Genomic DNA, 24,104 nt, shown 5'->3' on the forward strand with positions numbered 1-24,104 from the left:
CGCGTAATGAGGAAACAATGCTGTGCCGCTTACGCTTGGCCGTCGCATTCACCAATGCATGTACGTTTTTGATTGGAATGGCTGATAGCGCCGAGTGCAACGCCTGCGGTGTCGAGGAAACTATAGAACATCTACTGTGCTACTGCCCATCTTTTGAAAATGAAAGACATGACCGCTGCGCAGCTCTCAATCAGTTAGATAGAAAGCCGTTCACCTTGAACAAGATCTTGGGACCATGGCCGCGCATATCGCAGCTACAGAAGGCCATAAAAGCGCTGCTGCGATATTTGAAAACTACCGGATTGAGTCAGCATCTGTAATACGGACTGAATGACCGAATGATATCCCCAGTGGACTTTCTCTTCTTTTAATCTTTCCGTCCCTCTTTCCCTTTCCCCAGTGTAGGGTAACCAACCGGGCTCAATCTTGGTTCACCTCCCTACCTTTCATTTATCATTTGCTCTCTCTCTCTCTCTTGCCGAAATGTGTTTCGGGCAGTTACACAACAGACAAAAACAGACACGTCTTAACTTTGTGCGGACTGAGAGAGAGAGAGAGAGAGAAAGAGAGAGAGAGGAAAAGGGAAAGGCAGGGAGGTTAACCAGAGGGGAGATCCGGTATGCTATCCTACGCTGGGGAGAGAAGGGAGGGGGAGGTAAAGTGATAACAAAGTAGAGATAAAGAAATAAAGGAGCATAGTCATACAATCACAGTCGGTAACTGTCGCCGCATACTGTCACCGCACAGCACAGTAGCACTTGCAGCACTATAAACATCTGTTCAGGCCACAGCCGCTTGTCCAATTGTGTCGCCCTCCAAAACCGCAACAGTGCCCTCGTCGCCCTCTGCTGCGATGGCTTGTGATGGTGGCATTTTAAAATAACTTTCTCTGTTAGAGGTCTTCGGTCAAAGCGCGCTATCGCGATTGCGAGCGATCGTCTCTGTAAATTATAGCGAGGACAGTCACAGAGAAGATGCTCATCCGATTCGGAAAGCAAACGACTTGGTGAAGGCCACCCCAAGCCATATTCGACAAAGCAGAGTAGCTTCGCGACGGCACAGTCGAGCTGGAATGCAAAGACACTGAGCATGTGCTGGTGGGCTAGTTGGTTAAGCATGATTACAAAGACGGCGCCGAATAAAACAACACACGAAGAAAGGAGACACGAGACAAGCACGTAGGCGCACTAACAACTGAGTGTTTTATTTCTTGACATAGTAATATCTAGCTGCTGTCAAGGATCAAAACAGCAAGAATAAAAATGGCAGTCATCTGCATCGCACAGGGAAGCCAAGATAAAGAATAACTTCTAAGTGTCGCTCTCAAGATGCGCCAGTTCCTTTGTCGAAAGAGAAACTGAGGCTTCACTGATACAATCAACACCACGCTTCTTGATCTCATGCGCTTCCAATATCTCCCTTGTCAGTTGATCATCAGCTCTGTTCAAAACACAGGTTCTATCAAAATCTGGGATGCACTTGTGAGCCTTACAATACGCACTTATATGACCGGAGAGCTGGTTTTCCATCTTATATCGATGCTCATGCAATCTGTCATTCAGACATCTGCCCGTTTGGCCTACATATGATGAACCACACGACAAGGGAACCGAATAAACTACTTTCTTTACACATCCGACATGTTTCTGCCCATGTTTTTTTGCGCACACCTAATTGTTTTCCCAATTTCCTGTGTTCACTTTGGCACACATTAAACCGAGACGTTTCGGAGCGGAAAATATAACCCGAACACCAGCTCGTTCACCTACTTTTTTGAGATTGTTAGATGTGCCGTGAACATATGGAATGATGGCACACCTGGTTTCAGAAGGGCCTGCTCGACCCTGGTTTACAACGCTATGTTGCTTGAGCTGTTTGGGCATTTCTTCCGCAACAGATACGATCACATGGTGAGGATAACTTGCCCCATTGAGGCGGCTGACCTGACAATGAAAACTGCTTTGCAGCCGATGCACGCATGACTTGTTAAGTGCGTTGGTTAAACATGATTGAATGATGCCTCGTTTTATTACTTTTGAATGAGCTTAATGGTAGGAGAGGATGGGTTTGCTAGCCCTTGGCTTGAACTGTCAGCACACAAAACACGATGATAAAATGAACTCTAAATCTAAAAATCTTAAACAGTTATCAGCCGGAAGCTCGTGCGTCAGGGTTAGAGTATGCAAGGCTGTTTTAAACTCTGACAAACGAAACGTCTTGGTTTGATGTGTGCCAAAGTGAACGCAGGAAATCGGCAAAACAATTAGGTGTGCGCAAAAAAACATGGGCAGAAACATGTCGGATGTGTAAAGAAAGTAGTTTATTCGGTTCCCTTGTCGTGTGGTTCATCATATGTAGGCCAAACGGGCAGATGTCTGAATGACAGATTGCATGAGCATCGATATAAGATGGAAAACCAGCTCTCTGGTCATATAAGTGCGTATTGTAAGGCTCACAAGTGCATCCCAGATTTTGATAGAACCTGTGTTTTGAACAGAGCTGATGATCAACTGACAAGGGAGATATTGGAAGCGCTTGAGATTAAGAAGCGTGGTGTTGATTGTATCAGTGAAGCCTCAGTTTCTCTTGCGACAAAGAACTGGCGTATCTTGAGAGCGACACTTAGAAGTTATTCTGTATCTCGGCTTCCTTGTGCGATGCAGATGACTGCCCTGTTTATTCTTGTTGTTTTGATCCTTGACAGCAGCTATATATTACTATGTCAAGAAATAAAACACTCAGTTGTTAGTGCGCCTACGTGCTTGTCTCGTGTCTCCTTTCTTCTTGTGTTGTTTTATTCAGCGCCGTCTTTGTAATCATAGAATGCAAAGGCGTAGAGTGGAGTCTAGGTTGGGCAGCCGGTTGTTTTTAAATCTTCCTGCGTTCCACAAGGAGAACGTGATCTCACAGCTGAGCATTCGAAGTTTTCTAGCGGCATCTCTCCTTGATAATGGTATCTGCTCCTCTTCGTCCCCTTGAAGAGCCTACCGAGCAGCGTTATCGGCGTGTTCGTTCCCTATGACGCCGCAGTGACTTGGAAGCCACTCAAATATCACGTGGTGTCCTTTCTCAGTCAAGGTATGGATTATTTCTCTAATCTCGAATACCAGTTGTTCGTGTGGTCCGCGCCGCAGAGCTGATAGCAAAGATTGCAGTGCTGCCTTCGAGTCACCGAATATTGACCATCTTCGAGGTTGTTCTTGGCTGACGAGACGAAGTGCAGCGCGAATAGATGGAAGTTCCGCAGCCATCGGTGTCGTTGGGTGACATGCCTTGAAATTGATAGTGGTGGCTTTCTCTGGGAAGACCACGGCTCCAGAGGAACCCTGGAGAGTTGCCGATCCATCAGTATAAATATGTACGTGGTCCGCGTACCTCTAGTGCAAAGGAGCAGAGTTAGTTGTTTAAGAGCAGGTGATGACAGCTCCGATTTTTCCCTGATTCCTGGTACGGTGAGGTGCACTGCGGGTCGAACCAAACACCATGGAGGAATCGATGGCTTAGTTGCGGGGGTGAAGCCTGATGGAGGGCAGGTGTAATAATCCGAAATCGTAGTACAAAATGATGCCTGCGGCATTTCTGACGGTAGTGGTGCCAGATGGTGGGAACGGGCACGGGCAACGTGCCTAATGTGCACTCTCAACACTTCCACCGCAATGTGTGTTTGTATGGGTTGGTCCCGGGCGATTGCAATAGTCGCTTCTGTCGATGTGAATTTTGGCAAACAAGACAAACCCTGAGAGCCCGAGCTTGAATAGCCTGTAGAGCTCGAAGGTTTGTCTGGCAAGTGTTCGTCAGCACGGGCAAACTGTATCTCAGGAAGCCCAGAAACAGAGCCCTGTACAATTCCAACATTGCATGCACTGACATTCCCCAAGTCTTTCCGCCCAGAAACTTGAAAAGCTGGGAGATTGCTGTCAAACGCTGTTTCAAGTAGGCCACGTGCGGGCTCCATGGGAGATCTCTATCAATGATTATGCCAAGAAATTTGTGAATCTGCTCAAGAAATTATCTGGCCATTTATTGATATGGCGTAGGGTATTATAGGTTTGCGAGTGAATGCCATCAGTGCACATTTGTCTGACGAGATTTCCAGACCTTGGTTGCGGCGGTATATAGCTGTTAGAGTAGCCGCTTTTTGAAGTCTTGCACGTATCTGAGGGCGCGTCACACCTGAAGTCCATATATATATATATATATATATATATATATATATATATATATGTCGTCTCCGTACATTGATATCTTGATCGCTGCTGGCAGATGATCAACGAGACCAATGAGTGTGAGGTTGAATAGGGTAGAGTTTAGTACACCGCTTTGAAAAACACCTCGGTAGGTGTAGTGTCATGCGTTTTTACCATCGCCGGTACACACAAAGAACGATCTCATAAAGAGGTAATGAGAAATACATTGGAAAACTCGACCACGTAAGCCAACCATCTCAAGAGCATCGAGGATAGCCTCGTGAGATACGTTATCGTATGCCCCCTTGACATCGAAGAACAAGGCTGCCGATAATCTTTTGCGTGACTTTTGATGCTGGACATACGTAGCGAGATCAACAACACTGTGTACTGATGAGCGATCTCGACGAAAACCAGCCATGCAATTTGGTAACATGTTGTAGTGTTCCAGGTACCACTCCAAGCGGGCAAGGATCATCTTTTCCATTATCTTTACCACACAGCCGGCCAGTGCTATTGGGCGGTATGAGGTGAGTTCAAGTGGGGACTTGCCTTGCTCCCGGAGACGGACCAAGCGGCTTGTCTTCCATTCTTCGGAAACCATGTCCTCTTGCTAAGATAAGTTGTATAGATGCAACAGTTCTCTCCGTGCGCCATCACTCGTATTCTTCAAGGCGCGGTAGCATATTTCATCTGGTCCCGCGGATGAAGAACGCCTGCATAGAGCAAGAGCCGCTTCTAGTTCCTCCATTATGAACGGAAGATCCATGCGGCAGTCACGTGAAACATGGATGTGACTGGGGGCTGGAAAGCCTGGACCGGTTGCTTGGCCAACGATCCTTGCACAAAAGTCTTCTGCAACGTCAGCATCCAGTCGCCCCTGGAAGAGCGCTGCGCTTTGAATGGGAAGCGTTGTTCAGGGAGGGAACGTAGACCACGTATGGTTCTCCAGTTGTAGGAAAGTGGCTTTCAGGGGTCTAGTGACTGGCAAAACGTTGTCCAACGTCGAGGTGCCAACCTATCCATGCGACGTTGAATTTTCTTTTGTAGTCGTCTGGCTGTCCTAAGGTCTTCGATGGATATTGTACGCCGGTAACGCCGCTCCGCACGACGACGGAGTACATGAAGTCGCTCCAACTCTATATACAATTCCGTGTGCTTCGACGAAACCGTGACCGTGCGCGTGGCGTCTCGCAGTGCAGACTTAATTGTTTCCTCTAATCAAGAGGACAAGCCCTCTCGACAAGCATCTTCCATGGTGGAAGTAAAATTAGTCCAGTCAATTAATCGAATGGTGTTCCGTGGGAAGGACCTGGAAATTCCTTTGATGACAAGGTACGTGTAAATGTGATCACTCCCGTGTGTCTCGATATCTAGGTCAAGCTAGGTCACGAAAGCTAGGTCAAGACAGCTGCCATAATTCACGCCTCGTATAAACGTTGGGCTGCCGTCATTCAGGGGTGAAAGGCCATGGTTGCAGGCGACGTTTGCAAGTCTTTGCCCTTATTGCATTTGTCCTTGTGCTTCCCCATGCCATATGAAGCGCATTAAAATCTCCAATGATGACATATGGAATAGGGCAGACCAACAAGATGTTTGTTAATCTTTTGGGATCAAAAATACTTGAAGGCGATATACAAACGCCTAAAAGTGTAAAGATGAGTTTGCCCTTTTTAATTGTTAGGCAAACATATTGATTGTTATCATGAGGCGGAATCGGCTGGCGAACATAGGTCAGTTCTCGATGAATAAAAACGATGGCTTTGCTTAACTTGTTGCGGATATAATAGCTTCGTATCCCGATAATCTGACTGGTTTTGACACGTTGGCTCACATATGACAATGATTGAAAAAAAAATATATATATATATATATATATATATACTGACGGAAGTCTGAAAGGCGTGATTTTGGTCCTCTTGCGTTCCACGGATGATTGACGCTGCCTTGACTTCTCGAAAGGATGGGCGTTGGTTGGCCATGGTCTTTATTCTAGAGACTCAAGCACTGGGCTTAAGGCGTCCAGTACTTTCAGTGCACTTCGAGTAGACGTAGTTCCAAGGTTCAACAGAATCACTCCAATGGAATCTATGAGGTTACGCAGCATTGAGATGACTTGACGATCTGCTTTGGGCGTGTCATCAGCCGCTGGAGTAGGCTCCCGAGCGGGCTTGACAATCTGTGGTTCTGTGGGAAGTTGCTGGCTCGGAAGCGCAGGCCATTCTTCCTGAAAAAGATTCCTTTTAGCTGACTTTATTGTGCTGTTCAGCACCCCCCCTTTTTTTTTTGCCTGATCGGAGAATGTGGGTGCTACAATGGAAGGGCCCCTCTCCTTTCTCGTCTCTGCCTTTTTTGAGGAGGTTAGGTGACGCCGACGCCGACGCCATATCGTTTCAGCAGCCTCCCTGTGTGTCGAATTGTCCCGAACCATTTGCTTGAGAACAGCGACCTCTTTCTTGATTTATGCGGCAGTCCTTAGACAAGGCAGCATGGCAACCATTACAGTTTCCGCACTTTAGGACAGTAGCCCGGCACGTGTCCTCCGCGTGAGGTTCAGCCCACCGGGGGCACAGTAACGAGTTTGGACAGACCCCCTTGACATGTCCAAGCCTTAAGCACTGATGGCATTGAAGAGACTGGTAGAGATGGTCGCATAGATAGGAAGGGGTCTTTGTTCTCATTTGCCTTGTCATTTGTGTGTCATCACATACATTTATGCAAAACGTGCGTGTGGTATCAGAGTGATATTACCTTACGACTGAATTATCTTACACAGTGGGCCCGTCGTTATCAGATTGTGTACACCACGCGTTCTGTGAAAAAAAGAAAAGAAAGAAGAACCGGCAGCACCCTCTAAAAACACGATAAAGCCTTAATTACCGGGTGTCAATTGTTCGCCAGCTCACCTGGATTAAAAGCCGATGACAGTGCATTCGGTACTGTCGCGGATTCGATGCCATGTTGTGCTTTTGCTTCTGTGGGCACAAGTTCACTCAATAACAAGGGCTCCTATTAATAAGACAATTATTTACGCTACATTCGTTCGCTATATATAACAAGGGCTGGCCACTAGTAACGCTGGACACGATATTGATGAAGTCGCCCGGCCAATGGCAAAGAGCTCTCAAGCACGTAAATATTTGCGAACTTAACCCTATAGTATCCGGCTTTAGCTCTCTTCTGCCATCTCCCTGTCTGCATACGCGACGGCTTCACGAACGGGCTCTAACGTGAGAACAGCTCCACGAGTTCAGCCGCTGATTAGGAATGAGACGAGCTTTAAACTTCACAGTACTGCACGGTTTTATTGTTCTTGAATACAAGCGAGGCAAGAGCGCCGTGCGGTAACTGGTGGAATGTAGACAAGAAACTATGATCATTTTAATGTCCCTCGTTGTTCCTTTCGATAAAGGAGCTGTCGTCACTTCCACGGAAAACGGTGACCAAGTTTTCTTCTTCTTGAGATTACTTTCCAGTACGCCGTCTCCTCCCTGCGTTCGAGACCTTGCTAATGAACAGTTTACACGACGGAAGCATCTCAAAGGGGTACCGCGCGAACCTACTTCTTTAGGGGCTATTTTCGAGTGCCCCTTGTTTCTATTCGTTGCAGCCAGGCGACGTGTGACGTCATCGCAACTGTCACGTGCCTAGGCCTATTGCGAGAGCCGCGTACCGCGTAGGTCGCTGTTTCCGGTGTGCTTTTGCAAAAACAAACACTCTCGACCGCACCACGCAAACCGTGCAGTGTGTGCGAGGTTGAGTGGGCCATTGTGCAGCGACGGCGATTAGCGCAAGCGTTGGCAGCGAGCCCCAGAATGCCACGAGGAAACTCGATAAATTTACTCATGGAAGGGAGAGGTTGTTTGACTTTTCAACGCGGAAATCGTTTGTTCTCCTATGGCTCACTGCCTCGTGCAGGTATACGCAGAAACGCTTTGTTGTCGCTTCTTGTCCTGTTTACTTAGTCCCCTAGAGGGACCAGAAGTCGGCATATGTCTTTCAGCATGTCTTCCTTTGTTATCGAACGAGCTTCACCAGGCTCAGATTTTGCGACATTGACTTGCGTTCAGACGATTTAACTTGTTTGAAAGCGACGCGGTGTGCGAGGTTACAGTAGAAAGCCGCATCATGAAGCAAGGTATTAATGAAAGGTATCATTAATCGGTGAAGTGGCTTCAGATGTCGTTGGTCGGTGTACCTAAGTATCTTATTCAGTCGGTTATTTGTAATCTATAGACTCAAAAATTTCGAATTTATCCGTTACTTACGCATGCAATATTCATGACAATCGGTGCAGAAAGTGCGCATTGATGCGAAGCAGCAGCCACCTGAAACGGATAGTGAGGCCAAGGATTTTTGGCCTAATATTGTTTTATGTGTGTGTGTGTGTGTGTATGTGTGTGCGTGTGTGTGTGTGTGTGCGTGCGTGCGTGCGTGCGTGTGTGTGTGTGTGTGTGTGTGTGTGTGTGTGTGTGTGTGTGTGTGTGTGTGTGTGTGTGTGTGTGTGTGTGTGTGTGTGTGTGTGTGTGTGTGAATTTTTATTGAAGAAGAGTTAAAATAACGCAAAGGAATAAGCCGCCTAACGCGGGCTGTTCGCTGGGCCTATTTTTGAAGAGCTTTTTACCCCTCCAGATCGCTGTCCGCGAGTCGCGTCTTCCATAACAGCGATAACTTTGAGGTCAGTTACCCAAATGTCGAGCACATTTTTGTCTGTTGCAATGGTGTGAAAGCAGACAAAAAATCTCTAGAAAGAAGAAAGAGGTATTAAAATGATCTCGCTGCAAAATGCGGTTCCTTGTTGTCTTCTGGTTGCGGAATAATTGTTGATTTCATGCTATGGCCGCTGCTCATATCGGCCTCGAAACCGTGCGTATCATATGCCTTAACACTCAGAGGCTGGAGTGTTCAGTTTCCTCCGTCTTTGTATCGGCATATCCGTTTAACGTTTCAACTAAAGAATCAAGAAGTCGAAATGTTGAGCCCCCCAATTAACAAGTTTGTAAGGAACGCGAGATCATGTGTGGTATCGCAGGTAGCAATATTAATATTTGTGCGTGGAACCGTACCAATCAAGAACTGAATACATCATCCTGCGTACGCATGCGCTAGCCGCCTCGGCCCCATAATTCCTCCTTCTTAACAACGTCTGAGCTATAGAACTGATCCACATCCCATGGGCGCCAGGAATGGTGTAATGTAACTGTGATTTGCAGAGGATGCACGGATTAAGGTTACTATTAATAACGTTGAAAGCAGGAGTTGGGAGTCGGGCAGGGTTGAAGGAATGAGAGGTCGGTTACTTTTTTTTTGTTTGCAACCTATTTGAGCGAAGAGTGTAAAGTCACAAATGACTCCACCTCGCAGCCCCGCCCCTCTCTTTTTCTCTTGCCTCCCGCTCACCACACGCTTCCGACGCAGTTGTGCGAAATTCTCTGTACGGCTAAAAACAATCGGTGGGCCACAAAACTTCGCTTTCCACAACAGCCAACTACAGCGCGGCCGTCTTCCGGCTGCCCGAAGTGCACACCCATTCATAAGCTTACGGAACACGTATAGCCGCGAAAAAATGTTTGAAAAGAAATCACGAATGGTTGCCCAGCTCCTAAGCTTAGAAGTGAGAAGTGAATATTGCGTTGATATTACATGCATATTCCATGCATCCCACCCCTGATGCGAATTATGAAGAGGAATGTTTCAAGTTGATTTGAAAGTGCCACAGTGACTAAAGACATACCACCTGCAAAAAAGTTATCAGTGAGGTTAATAGGTAAACCTCAAAGAAAAATGTTGCAAGTCAACACGTCTAATTATGTACTTATATTTAGGGGCGCTTTAAAGAACCCCGGGTTGTCAAAATTAATCCGGTACCCTTCCACTATGGCGCCCCTCATAAACCACGGTGTACTTTCGGGAAGATTCACTCCAAAATTTAATGGAGTATAATCTACGTGTCACGAGTAGTCTTTGCTTAAAACTGAATTCTGTGTATAGCATTTCATCTTGCTCACAACAGTACCCACTGAAGCTCTCATTTCTATGGCACAAAGAAAGACAACAGGCGTATTCAGCCCTATACGGCCGGCTACAGTTTCATGGCAGGACTCATGCACTGAGTGCGAGGAAACAAACTTTTCAAGGCTACATTCATCTGCAAACTTAGATAAAGAATATCTGGAGAGTCCCGTGCTATAACCACGATCTAATTCTGAGGCACACCGTTGTGGGGTGACTCCTGGATAAGTTTGCTCAGCTGCAGTTCTTTAACGTACACACAAGGCACAGTACACGTGCATTGCATTCAGTCCCCATTGGAATGCGGCTGACACCGCCACCGCAATCGATCCCGCGACCTCTTGTGCAGCAGAGCAATGCCATAGCCACTGGGCTACCACGGAGGGTCGAGCTGCAAACACTTTCAGCCGGTGACAACAAACATACATTCATAAGCCCGCTCTCTGAGTGGCTCAGTTACTCAAGAGAAAAGACGGGGAATCCGGGAGATGGCAATTCAAGGCGATGAGCAAAACGTGAACAAGGTGAATGCAGGAGCCAACGTTTCGACAAGTGGACTTGTCTTCTTCAAGGCGACATATGCTTTCCTCGCCACAGTATATATAGGTGGGGTTCTTCTAAAGGGGAGGGGGTGTGAGGCGGGAGGGCGCGGAAACGAGGGAAAGTGTGTTAGCGTGTCGAATTAGTAAAGGAACCCTGTGTACAAGGTCAAAGCCAGGACCCCCCCTCCCCTCACCCTAGTCTGTCAACCCACGCGCGTTAGCCGCCGTGTCAAGGGCGTCTGACACGCCAGCTGACAAAATAAAAAAAAAAGAAAGAAAGAAAAAGAAAAAGAAGGGAAGAAAAAGGAAAAGGGGGGGGGGGATACGCCAAGAAATCAAACTAAGTGTTGTTGCCTATAGCTTGAGGTTTAGCATAGCGAATAGATTCTAAAGCTCCCTTTGAAACGTTTATGCCTATTGGTTGCAATGTCTTGAACTTATGGATAAGGTATGATTCTCTGTATTTTCTTTCTCGTTCAGAACGGAAATTTGACTGTAAGATGTAGAGTTTAAGTTCATCAAAGTTATGACCTGGTTGGTTGAAATGCTCGGCGACGGCTTTGGGAAGCTTTTTAGCTGTGTCCGCGCGATGTCCGTTTAATCTGACGTTCATTGATTGTCCTGTTTCACCGATATATTGTTTCTTACAGAAGGAACATTCAAGCATATAAATCACATCCGAACTTGTGCAAGTGAAGCTGGATTTGACTTCATGTGTATAATTATTTGCGGTGCTTTTAATTTTAATGTCACTTTGAAGGTGCCTGCAGGTTTTGCATCTAGGGCGACAACATGCTTTTATTACGGGGGAATGCTGCTGGCTGACTTTTGCGTGCACTAACATGTCTTTAAAGTTCTTGTTTCGGCGATAGGTAACCCTGGGTACATCCGGGAACGCTTTTCGCAGACGCTCGTTACTTGATAATATTGGGTGGTATTTTCTTAGGATGTTGTTTATGTTTGGGAGTGCATTAGAATATTTTGTTATAAAGGCCGGCGGTCTGTCAGATTCTAATGTGGGCTGTCTCTTCGCCAATTCCGACTGTCTCTCCAATCTTGACGCGGTATCATAAGCTCTATCGAGAGCAACTTGGGGATAGTTCCTTTCTGCTAGCGTTGATCTAAGGTCATTTAGGTGGTGGATATAATCGTGGTCTTCACTGCAGATTCTTCTTATACGTTTCGCTTGTCCGACAAAAATTCCTTGCTTGCAATGTCGTGGGTGATGACTGTTGTAGTCTAAATATTGCTGGCTATCTGTAGGCTTCCGGTAAAGTGTCGTTCTCAGTTTTCCGTTTTCTATGTAGACCGTCGTGTCCAGGAAGTTGACCTGACTAGGAGAGTGGTGAGCAGTAAATTTAATACTCGGGTGAAAGCGATTGAAATGGCTAATTAAGTCGGTTAAGGCGCTTGTGCCGTGTTCCCATATTATGAATATGTCGTCAATGTAACGAAGATAGGTGTGGGGTTTTAAAGGGTAGGATTTCAGCAGGTCTGCTTCAAGCTGTCCCATGAAAATGTTCGCATACGTGGGAGCGAATGGCGTACCCATGCTAGTGCCGAAAATTTGCAGGTAGTGTGTAGAATCGAATTCGAAGTAGTTGAGCGTGAGAACTAACCTAAGGAGCGATAAGTAAACTTCAGGAGCGTGCGCTTGGGGATTGATTGCGAGGGATCTAGAAACGGCTTCAATTCCTTCACTCATGGGAATGTTGGTGTAGAGGGCAGAAACATCCAAAGTGACTAGAATAGCGCGGTCGGAAAGGATTTGGTTGGCGTTGATGCCGTCGATAATTCGAAGGAAGTGCGGCGTGTCTTGAACGAAAGATGGGAGGGTAGTGGGTATGCTTGACAGGTGGTGATTTAAGAATTTAGATAGTGACTCAGTAGGTGTGTTGTTATTAGACACAATAGGCCGACCTGGGATTTCTGCTGTAAATATTTCTTCGACCGGAATTTTATGTATTTTAGGAAGAAGATAAAAACGGCCTGCTGTTTTGTTTTTGGGCATCATGAAGCGATATTCGGATTGCGTGATTAGTTCCCTGGACCGGAGCTCCGCTATTGTGCTTAACACAATATTGCTGTAATCTGAGGTTGGGTTAGAGTCAAGTTTTCTGTAATGGGTGTGGTTGTTCAGTTGTTTAGAGGCCTCATTCTTGTACTTTTCTATAGGCCAGATTACGATACTGCCGCCTTTGTCTGCTGGTTTTATTACAATATCATTCCTTTTCGCAAGTTCTTTAAGGATTTGGTGTTGAGCGCCCTTTGCTTTCCTTTTCACACGTAGCACTAATTGGAGACAGTCACTACAAGTACATACACGAACACTTCCCACCAAGCCAACACTCACCATACATTAGCTTTAAGAGCGGCGCCACAACACACACCATCCGAGACCTCATTGCTGCAGCACCACAGCACATCACACATTTCTTCATTCACTGCGGGACTAATGACCTTAACCACGACACCGGTGACAACACAGTTGAGGCCATGAAAACGCTCATAAACGATTTGCACACCAACAGACCAAACGCAGAAATAACCTTGACAACAGTACTTCCCAGGATCGCAAACAAACACAGGCCACTTATTCAACAATCAGCGACACTCCTAGCTCACGCACTAGGGACACGTAAGCTCAATGATTTTCTTCTTGACGTTGGAAACCAACACGAAAACGTCGATGTCATCCACCACGCTGAAATACACCAGGACCCCGACATTCTGCTCGCCCGGGACGGACTTCACCCCAATTTTTTTGGCGTCAAGGTAATGGCTAACAACATCAAGTACAGGCTCAGGAACTCTTTTAAATCGACGCAACCTACAACACCAATAGATCCCGCGTCCCAGTTAGCTTCAACACAGGAACACGCGCCTGAAATTTTCAACACCAGCTCGCACGCACGTTCCACCGAAGCTAGAACCCAAGAAGCATCTACACAAACGGTGGACGCGGAACCAACACCACCCTTACAACATCCGCGCATACGGAAGCCCACAACCACCCGCGAAGCCTTCACGCAAACAGCTACATACACTAACAAGCAAACCGATACGCAGACAGACATCGGTGCAGGCCTCGACAAGAAAATTAAGCGTAAAAAGACACCACCTGAAGATTTTTCGCCCCGGAGGTCTGCCCGAACCAAACAGAAATGACTACCACGCACTAGGGATAGCACACGCAACAACAAATCTCGCCCTTTCCTCCAATCCCGCAAACTCGTCGCCAAACAAACAAATTACAGATTTCACCTAAAAACTTACGCTAGCTGCATTAAACAGAGGAAAATACCAAAAGGTCTCAGAATTAAGGTTAGATGCGCCCTTGGTTCTTTACCCTCCAGGTTATTATTAAAGTGGAATGCTGTCCTAGAAAATGCATCGCTCTCCCTTATCGACATTCTCGAAGAACACTGCAAAGAACAACTTAGGATAATCTCTGATCAACTCGACAGCATAAAGTTAACTGAAACGGAAAGAAGAGAACTTAATCAATTCGTCCAAACTAAGGGGGAAAAATTAATAGATAAATACCAGCGAAAAGATATTAGAGCTGCAGATCCACCCAAAGAAACTAATGTAACCCCTGCAGCACGTAGCTCCACCGACAGTCCTACAGGCGAGCATCCAGAGCACTGCAGCAATGTAGTAGACATATCCCAGAGTCTAAGCCCCGAAGAAGTTGATCTCCTGAAACGTGGTCTAACGTTTTGTCCGACGAACAACGCAGTAAACGAATACGAACTCCACAAAGATATAACAGAGTTTTCACGACGCATGCGCATCAAGGAATTCTTTTTCGGTAGACCAGATGTAGGAAAAGAAGATAGAGACTCTCTTAGACCACCTAGCACGTGGACACCGGAAAACGAACAGTGCCCAGACCTCGATTTATACTTAAAACTGATATCAAAGGAAATTCTAGAGTCAACGCGGCATTGCAGGAAACGCAAAAATTTGACCCCCGCTCAACACCAAATCCTTAAAGAACTTGCGAAAAGGAATGATATTGTAATAAAACCAGCAGACAAAGGCGGCAGTATCGTAATCTGGCCTATAGAAAAGTACAAGAATGAGGCCTCTAAACAACTGAACAACCACACCCATTACAGAAAACTTGACTCTAACCCAACCTCAGATTACAGCAATATTGTGTTAAGCACAATAGCGGAGCTCCGGTCCAGGGAACTAATCACGCAATCCGAATATCGCTTCATGATGCCCAAAAACAAAACAGCAGGCCGTTTTTATCTTCTTCCTAAAATACATAAAATTCCGGTCGAAGAAATATTTACAGCAGAAATCCCAGGTCGGCCTATTGTGTCTAATAACAACACACCTACTGAGTCACTATCTAAATTCTTAAATCACCACCTGTCAAGCATACCCACTACCCTCCCATCTTTCGTTCAAGACACGCCGCACTTCCTTCGAATTATCGACGGCATCAACGCCAACCAAATCCTTTCCGACCGCGCTATTCTAGTCACTTTGGATGTTTCTGCCCTCTACACCAACATTCCCATGAGTGAAGGAATTGAAGCCGTTTCTAGATCCCTCGCAATCAATCCCCAAGCGCACGCTCCTGAAGTTTACTTATCGCTCCTTAGGTTAGTTCTCACGCTCAACTACTTCGAATTCGATTCTACACACTACCTGCAAATTTTCGGCACTAGCATGGGTACGCCATTCGCTCCCACGTATGCGAACATTTTCATGGGACAGCTTGAAGCAGACCTGCTGAAATCCTACCCTTTAAAACCCCACACCTATCTTCGTTACATTGACGACATATTCATAATATGGGAACACGGCACAAGCGCCTTAACCGACTTAATTAGCCATTTCAATCGCTTTCACCCGAGTATTAAATTTACTGCTCACCACTCTCCTAGTCAGGTCAACTTCCTGGACACGACGGTCTACATAGAAAACGGAAAACTGAGAACGACACTTTACCGGAAGCCTACAGATAGCCAGCAATATTTAGACTACAACAGTCATCACCCACGACATTGCAAGCAAGGAATTTTTGTCGGACAAGCGAAACGTATAAGAAGAATCTGCAGTGAAGACCACGATTATATCCACCACCTAAATGACCTTAGATCAACGCTAGCAGAAAGGAACTATCCCCAAGTTGCTCTCGATAGAGCTTATGATACCGCGTCAAGATTGGAGAGACAGTCGGAATTGGCGAAGAGACAGCCCACATTAGAATCTGACAGACCGCCGGCCTTTATAACAAAATATTCTAATGCACTCCCAAACATAAACAACATCCTAAGAAAATACCACCCAATATTATCAAGTAACGAGCGTCTGCGAAAAGCGTTCCCGGATGTACCCAGGGTTACCTATCGCCGAAACAAGAACTTTAAAGACATGTTAGTGCACGCAAAAGTCAGCCAGCAGCATTCCCCCGTAATAAAAGCATGTTGTCGCCCTAGATGCAAAACCTGCAGGCACCTTCAAAGTGACATTAAAATTAAAAGCACCGCAAATAATTATACACATGAAGTCAAATCCAGCTTCACTTGCACAAGTTCGGATGTGATTTATATGCTTGAATGTTCCTTCTGTAAGAAACAATATATCGGTGAAACAGGACAATCAATGAACGTCAGATTAAACGGACATCGCGCGGACACAGCTAAAAAGCTTCCCAAAGCCGTCGCCGAGCATTTCAACCAACCAGGTCATAACTTTGATGAACTTAAACTCTACATCTTACAGTCAAATTTCCGTTCTGAACGAGAAAGAAAATACAGAGAATCATACCTTATCCATAAGTTCAAGACATTGCAACCAATAGGCATAAACGTTTCAAAGGGAGCTTTAGAATCTATTCGCTATGCTAAACCTCAAGCTATAGGCAACAACACTTAGTTTGATTTCTTGGCGTATCCCCCCCCCCCTTTTCCTTTTTCTTCCCTTCTTTTTCTTTTTCTTTCTTTCTTTTTTTTTTATTTTGTCAGCTGGCGTGTCAGACGCCCTTGACACGGCGGCTAACGCGCGTGGGTTGACAGACTAGGGTGAGGGGAGGGGGGGTCCTGGCTTTGACCTTGTACACAGGGTTCCTTTACTAATTCGACACGCTAACACACTTTCCCTCGTTTCCGCGCCCTCCCGCCTCACACCCCCTCCCCTTTAGAAGAACCCCACCTATATATACTGTGGCGAGGAAAGCATATGTCGCCTTGAAGAAGACAAGTCCACTTGTCGAAACGTTGGCTCCTGCATTCACCTTGTTCACGTTTTGCTCATCAGTTACTCAAAGCCATTCTTTCCGCGCCCGTTCTATAGCTCGCAGCACAGCAGAAGTTATCACTGCTGACAAATTTTGTGAACTTGGCGTATCAATCACATGTAATAAATTCAGTAGTTCTGTAGCCGTCGCAAATAAGAAAGTTTGCGCATGTTTCTTTTTGTCAGAACATCTTCAACTTGGCTGCATGTTTACCTTAGACGAGTTGAAATACGCAATTTCATCTTGCCGTACCAAGACAGCTGCCGGACCAGATGGCATTACGTACACCCGGCCACAAAATATTACGGACCATGAAATCTGAGAAAAAGCTGAATATATCTGCAGCCTCGCAACGCAGCCTGGCATTTGCATTTCGGGCCTCGACTAGAATATGGTAACAACAATGTCGTGACTACTGCAACAGGCTGCTCTGGAATCGAACGTTTTCTGAGATCCTGTGGTCCGTAAATTTTTGTGGCCGGGTGTACATAATGGTAAAGAACCTCGGGCCAGCAGGTAGAATAGCACTCTTTGAATTATTTAACGAGCTCCGGATAAAATGAGACTCTTCCTGATTCGTGAAAAGTCGCACATGTAATATCCATTCTTTAACCTGGTAAGATCCTACTTTGTAGGCCTGTTAGCCTCACAAGCTGTCTTTTTAAGGTAATGGAGAAGATAGTGGACTGTCCACTTCAGTGGTGGTGGGAAAACATAAAGGTGCTATCTCATTATATGACAGGGTTTCGAAAACGCCGTTGCGATATGGATGCAGTACTGGATCTTGTTACAAGCATCGAACATGAAAATAAATGTGAAAATATGATAATCTGCCTTTTTCATTTTCCTGTGCTGCCGTCTGCCGCACGTCTCTAGAAACGTTTTTGGAAGGGTGCCGGGGCTTTCGCCGATTGATGTGTGTGCGATTGATGTGTTATTAATGGCTTCTCTGGGGCAGAATGTCGTTTCTGGAAGCCATGAAGCACTCAATGACTACTGGGTGAGCAGGCCTGAGTGCGCTGTTGTGCAAACAGTGCGGCCGATCAAGGCACGCTGAGTTCCCTTTGCCGACACGGCTGCCTTGGAATATTTTGTCGCTGATTTTTGCACTTGGAGCACGCTTTTTGTATTCTTTCTAAATATTATTTAGACATTTTGCATATTCAAGAAGTCTTCGAGCGCAGCCTTCGGCGCAGGATTTATCAAAGCGGTGCACTTGTTTACATCGACATTTACAGACACAGCTCGTTATTAGCGTCAAATATAGTGGAAAAAGCGCATCGCTGATATGAAATAATGTCAAAACGCAGCAAGACATACATATCTGCTGATATGTGTTCCACGAGTCAACATGAGCGGCCGGACAGAGGGCAGAGCTGAACTATAAAAGCAGTTTCCTTCATCCTAACTGCTCACATTTCAGTTCAAGTCCGCCGTTAGCGGGTGCACGAACGCGACGACGCCAGGCTTAACCTTCGCTGAACAGGATTAACATTGGCTCAAACTTCATGTGCACGGCTTGAGAGAGGTAAAGCTTGTGCATTTCAACTTCGTAGGCATGTTCTGACTTCCTTTGAGCGCCATTAATTAAACGTACAAGCGAAGGCTCTGTCGCTATCGCGTTGTCAGTTCGATGGCCGATCGCGCAGGGTTCGGTCGAACGATGGCCGGCACGCTGATATTGTCGGTGCCGTCGACAAGAAAGCCCGTCGCAGCGCGACCACTCGCGCTCGTCGGTTGCGTCCTTGTCGGCCTGGTATGATAAAATGCTTTCAGGGACGCACTGTACTGAATAGTCGGTCATTCGTTGATGTGAGCGTCTTGCCGGCCTCGCATCGACCTAATGTTACCGCGTCATAATACGTGAAGTCAGGCGCGCGCTGCCGCCACCAGGACCGACGCTGCAAGAAGACTTCATCAGCAACGTGATGTTTTTAAGTGTCGCCCGAGTGTAAGGCACGGGTCTTTCGTTAAATTTGCTAGCCATCAATGAAAGGCGGCAACTACCTGGCTACCGGTGCAGTCCGAACCACTCGGGCGAAGCCCTGGCCGCTTTCTGTTTTAAAGTGGAGTTGCAGTCTTACGCCACGCACGTTTTCGGCACCGCAACGACGTCGAGCTACCAGGGGAGTTTCAATGCTGTACATGGCACGAGTGTTTGCAGCGGCGCGCGTCCGAGCGCTTAATTACTTTTTTTTGGGGGGGGGGACTTTCCGGAGCTCGGCGATGCGTGCGACCCTTCCAAAACGTTTCGCGACTAATTCGCTGGGGCAGGGCGCATGCGCCACCGTGCCATGAAGAAGGCGGATTGCGGTCCTTGTAGACATTAAGAGAGCACTTGACACTGTAAGTCATATGCATGTGCTTGTTAGTATGTTAGAAGTTGGTCATTGTGGAGGATTTCTGCGATGGATTTCGCAGTAAGGTGCCTTGGGGATGGATCTCTGTAAGGTGCCTTGGGGATGTCTCGTGCCGAAGATGCCCTCTCGGTGAGCGCATATTTCACCCCTCATCTTTTAAGAGGTTCAATACATACAAGCATTTGCCTAGCAAACCAGATTTTTTTTTTCAAGGGAATTTTCCACGTCTCAGTAATTTCTCTCGTCGTATTCGAGTGCTGATTGCCGTGTTATAGTTTGTTAACGAAGCTTTCCCTCAAGTCTAAATATTTTAAGGCAGTTTTCCTAGCCTCTAAAGCCACTCGAGTTGGCTCTTCTCCTTGAGCGGCCATTTTTCCTAGAAAGTATGCCTTTCAACTACTCCGCCCTTAAACTGGCTCTCTCAACTACTACACGCAGAGACAAAGCAACAGCGCGCGCATTAGATCCCATAGATGAGATAAATATTTACAATTAGTATTAGGGTTATAATTATATTCGAGTGCTGATTGCCGTGCTATCGTTTGCTAACGAAGCTTTCCCTCAAGTCTAAATATATTAAGGCAGTTTGTCGTGTGCGTATCATGGCTACGCACGCTTATATCGCATTCCGTTTCTCTACCACGGGTGCGCTTTAAAACCACGGCGCTGCAGTTTTTGCTTTTCTCTTCTTTCTTCTTCTCCGCCCTTAAACTGGCTCTCTCAACTACTACACGCAGAGACAAAGCAACAGCGCGCGCATTAGATCCCATAGATGAGATGAATATTTACAATTAGTATTAGGGTTATAATTATATTCGAGTGCTGATTGCCGTGCTATCGTTTGCTAACGAAGCTCTCCCTCAAGTCTAAATATATTAAGGCAGTTTGTCGTGTGCGTATCATGGCTACGCACGCTTATATCGCATTCCGTTTCTCTACCACGGGTGCGCTTTAAAACCACGGCGCTGCAGTTTTTGCTTTTCTCTTCTTTCTTCTTCTCCGCCCTTAAACTGGCTCTCTCAACTACTACACGCAGAGACAAAGCAACAGCGCGCGCATTAGATCCCATAGATGAGATGAATATTTACAATTAGTATTAGGGTTATAATTATATTCGAGTGCTGATTGCCGTGCTATCGTTTGCTAACGAAGCTTTCCCTCAAGTCTAAATATATTAAGGCAGTTTGTCGTGTGCGTATCATGGCTACGCACGCTTATATCGCATTCCGTTTCTCTACCACGGGTGCGCTTTAAAACCACGGCGCTGCAGTTTTTGCTTTTCTCTTCTTTCTTCTCCGCCCTTAAACTGGCTCTCTCAACTACTACACGCAGAGACAAAGCAACAGCGCGCGCATTAGATCCCATAGATGAGATGAATATTTACAATTAGTATTAGGGTTATAATTATATTCGAGTGCTGATTGCCGTGCTTTCGTTTGCTAACGAAGCTTTCCCTCAAGTCTAAATATTTTAAGGCAGTTTGTCGTGTGCGTATCATGGCTACGCACGCTTATATCGCATTCCGTTTCTCTACCACGGGTGCGCTTTAAAACCACGGCGCTGCAGTTTTTGCTTTTCTCTTTCTTCTTCTCCGCCCTTAAACTGGCTCTCTTCACTGTACTACACGCAGAGACAAAGAAACAGCGCGCATGCGATCCCATAGATGAGATGAATATATATATATATATATATATAGAGAGAGAGAAAACTATCAGTCATAGCTCTCGTAGTATAGCCCTCTGGGCCGTTTCCTTTTTTTTCGAAAGTAGTCCTATTAGGGTTATTATAATTACACGAAGGTATTTCGCCCTCATCAGCAGCAGTCCTTGGTATAGTTATTCTGGCGGCTAGCTTCCCACGCTATGCGTGCCGCCATCGCACCTGGTTAAGCTTTTCCTAGACGCTAGAGTTAGGCTTTGTCCGCGCAACCTTGAGCGATCGGAAAGCGCGTTTCCCCCTCTTGGCCGGCGGAGAAGGGAAGCTTCGTTCCGGCCGCGAAGCTCTCCACATCTCTGTAAGGTGCCTTGGGGATGTCTCGTGCCGAAGATGCCCTCTCGGTGAGCGCATATTTCACCCCTCATCTTTTAAGAGGTTCAATACATACAAGCATTTGCCTAGCAAACCAGATTTTTTTTTTCAAGGGAATTTTCCACGTCTCAGTAATTTCTCTCGTCGTATTCGAGTGCTGATTGCCGTGTTATAGTTTGTTAACGAAGCTTTCCCTCAAGTCTAAATATTTTAAGGCAGTTTTCCTAGCCTCTAAAGCCACTCGAGTTGGCTCTTCTCCTTGAGCGGCCATTTTTCCTAGAAAGTATGCCTTTCAACTACTCCGCCCTTAAACTGGCTCTCTCAACTACTACACGCAGAGACAAAGCAACAGCGCGCGCATTAGATCCCATAGATGAGATAAATATTTACAATTAGTATTAGGGTTATAATTATATTCGAGTGCTGATTGCCGTGCTATCGTTTGCTAACGAAGCTTTCCCTCAAGTCTAAATATATTAAGGCAGTTTGTCGTGTGCGTATCATGGCTACGCACGCTTATATCGCATTCCGTTTCTCTACCACGGGTGCGCTTTAAAACCACGGCGCTGCAGTTTTTGCTTTTCTCTTCTTTCTTCTTCTCCGCCCTTAAACTGGCTCTCTCAACTACTACACGCAGAGACAAAGCAACAGCGCGCGCATTAGATCCCATAGATGAGATGAATATTTACAATTAGTATTAGGGTTATAATTATATTCGAGTGCTGATTGCCGTGCTATCGTTTGCTAACGAAGCTCTCCCTCAAGTCTAAATATATTAAGGCAGTTTGTCGTGTGCGTATCATGGCTACGCACGCTTATATCGCATTCCGTTTCTCTACCACGGGTGCGCTTTAAAACCACGGCGCTGCAGTTTTTGCTTTTCTCTTCTTTCTTCTTCTCCGCCCTTAAACTGGCTCTCTCAACTACTACACGCAGAGACAAAGCAACAGCGCGCGCATTAGATCCCATAGATGAGATGAATATTTACAATTAGTATTAGGGTTATAATTATATTCGAGTGCTGATTGCCGTGCTATCGTTTGCTAACGAAGCTTTCCCTCAAGTCTAAATATATTAAGGCAGTTTGTCGTGTGCGTATCATGGCTACGCACGCTTATATCGCATTCCGTTTCTCTACCACGGGTGCGCTTTAAAACCACGGCGCTGCAGTTTTTGCTTTTCTCTTCTTTCTTCTTCTCCGCCCTTAAACTGGCTCTCTCAACTACTACACGCAGAGACAAAGCAACAGCGCGCGCATTAGATCCCATAGATGAGATGAATATTTACAATTAGTATTAGGGTTATAATTATATTCGAGTGCTGATTGCCGTGCTATCGTTTGCTAACGAAGCTTTCCCTCAAGTCTAAATATTTTAAGGCAGTTTGTCGTGTGCGTATCATGGCTACGCACGCTTATATCGCATTCCGTTTCTCTACCACGGGTGCGCTTTAAAACCACGGCGCTGCAGTTTTTGCTTTTCTCTTTCTTCTTCTCCGCCCTTAAACTGGCTCTCTTCACTGTACTACACGCAGAGACAAAGAAACAGCGCGCATGCGATCCCATAGATGAGATGAATATATATATATATATATATATAGAGAGAGAAAACTATCAGTCATAGCTCTCGTAGTATAGCCCTCTGGGCCGTTTCCTTTTTTTTCGAAAGTAGTCCTATTAGGGTTATTATAATTACACGAAGGTATTTCGCCCTCATCAGCAGCAGTCCTTGGTATAGTTATTCTGGCGGCTAGCTTCCCACGCTATGCGTGCCGCCATCGCACCTGGTTAAGCTTTTCCTAGACGCTAGAGTTAGGCTTTGTCCGCGCAACCTTGAGCGATCGGAAAGCGCGTTTCCCCCTCTTGGCCGGCGGAGAAGGGAAGCTTCGTTCCGGCCGCGAAGCTCTCCACATCTCTGTAAGGTGCCTTGGGGATGTCTCGTGCCGAAGATGCCCTCTCGGTGAGCGCATATTTCACCCCTCATCTTTTAAGAGGTTCAATACATACAAGCATTTGCCTAGCAAACCAGATTTTTTTTTTCAAGGGAATTTTCCACGTCTCAGTAATTTCTCTCGTCGTATTCGAGTGCTGATTGCCGTGTTATAGTTTGTTAACGAAGCTTTCCCTCAAGTCTAAATATTTTAAGGCAGTTTTCCTAGCCTCTAAAGCCACTCGAGTTGGCTCTTCTCCTTGAGCGGCCATTTTTCCTAGAAAGTATGCCTTTCAACTACTCCGCCCTTAAACTGGCTCTCTCAACTACTACACGCAGAGACAAAGCAACAGCGCGCGCATTAGATCCCATAGATGAGATAAATATTTACAATTAGTATTAGGGTTATAATTATATTCGAGTGCTGATTGCCGTGCTATCGTTTGCTAACGAAGCTTTCCCTCAAGTCTAAATATATTAAGGCAGTTTGTCGTGTGCGTATCATGGCTACGCACGCTTATATCGCATTCCGTTTCTCTACCACGGGTGCGCTTTAAAACCACGGCGCTGCAGTTTTTGCTTTTCTCTTCTTTCTTCTTCTCCGCCCTTAAACTGGCTCTCTCAACTACTACACGCAGAGACAAAGCAACAGCGCGCGCATTAGATCCCATAGATGAGATGAATATTTACAATTAGTATTAGGGTTATAATTATATTCGAGTGCTGATTGCCGTGCTATCGTTTGCTAACGAAGCTCTCCCTCAAGTCTAAATATATTAAGGCAG

Source organism: Dermacentor andersoni, chromosome 2 (genome assembly GCF_023375885.2).
Source record: "Dermacentor andersoni chromosome 2, qqDerAnde1_hic_scaffold, whole genome shotgun sequence".
NCBI lineage: Eukaryota > Metazoa > Arthropoda > Arachnida > Ixodida > Ixodidae > Dermacentor > Dermacentor andersoni.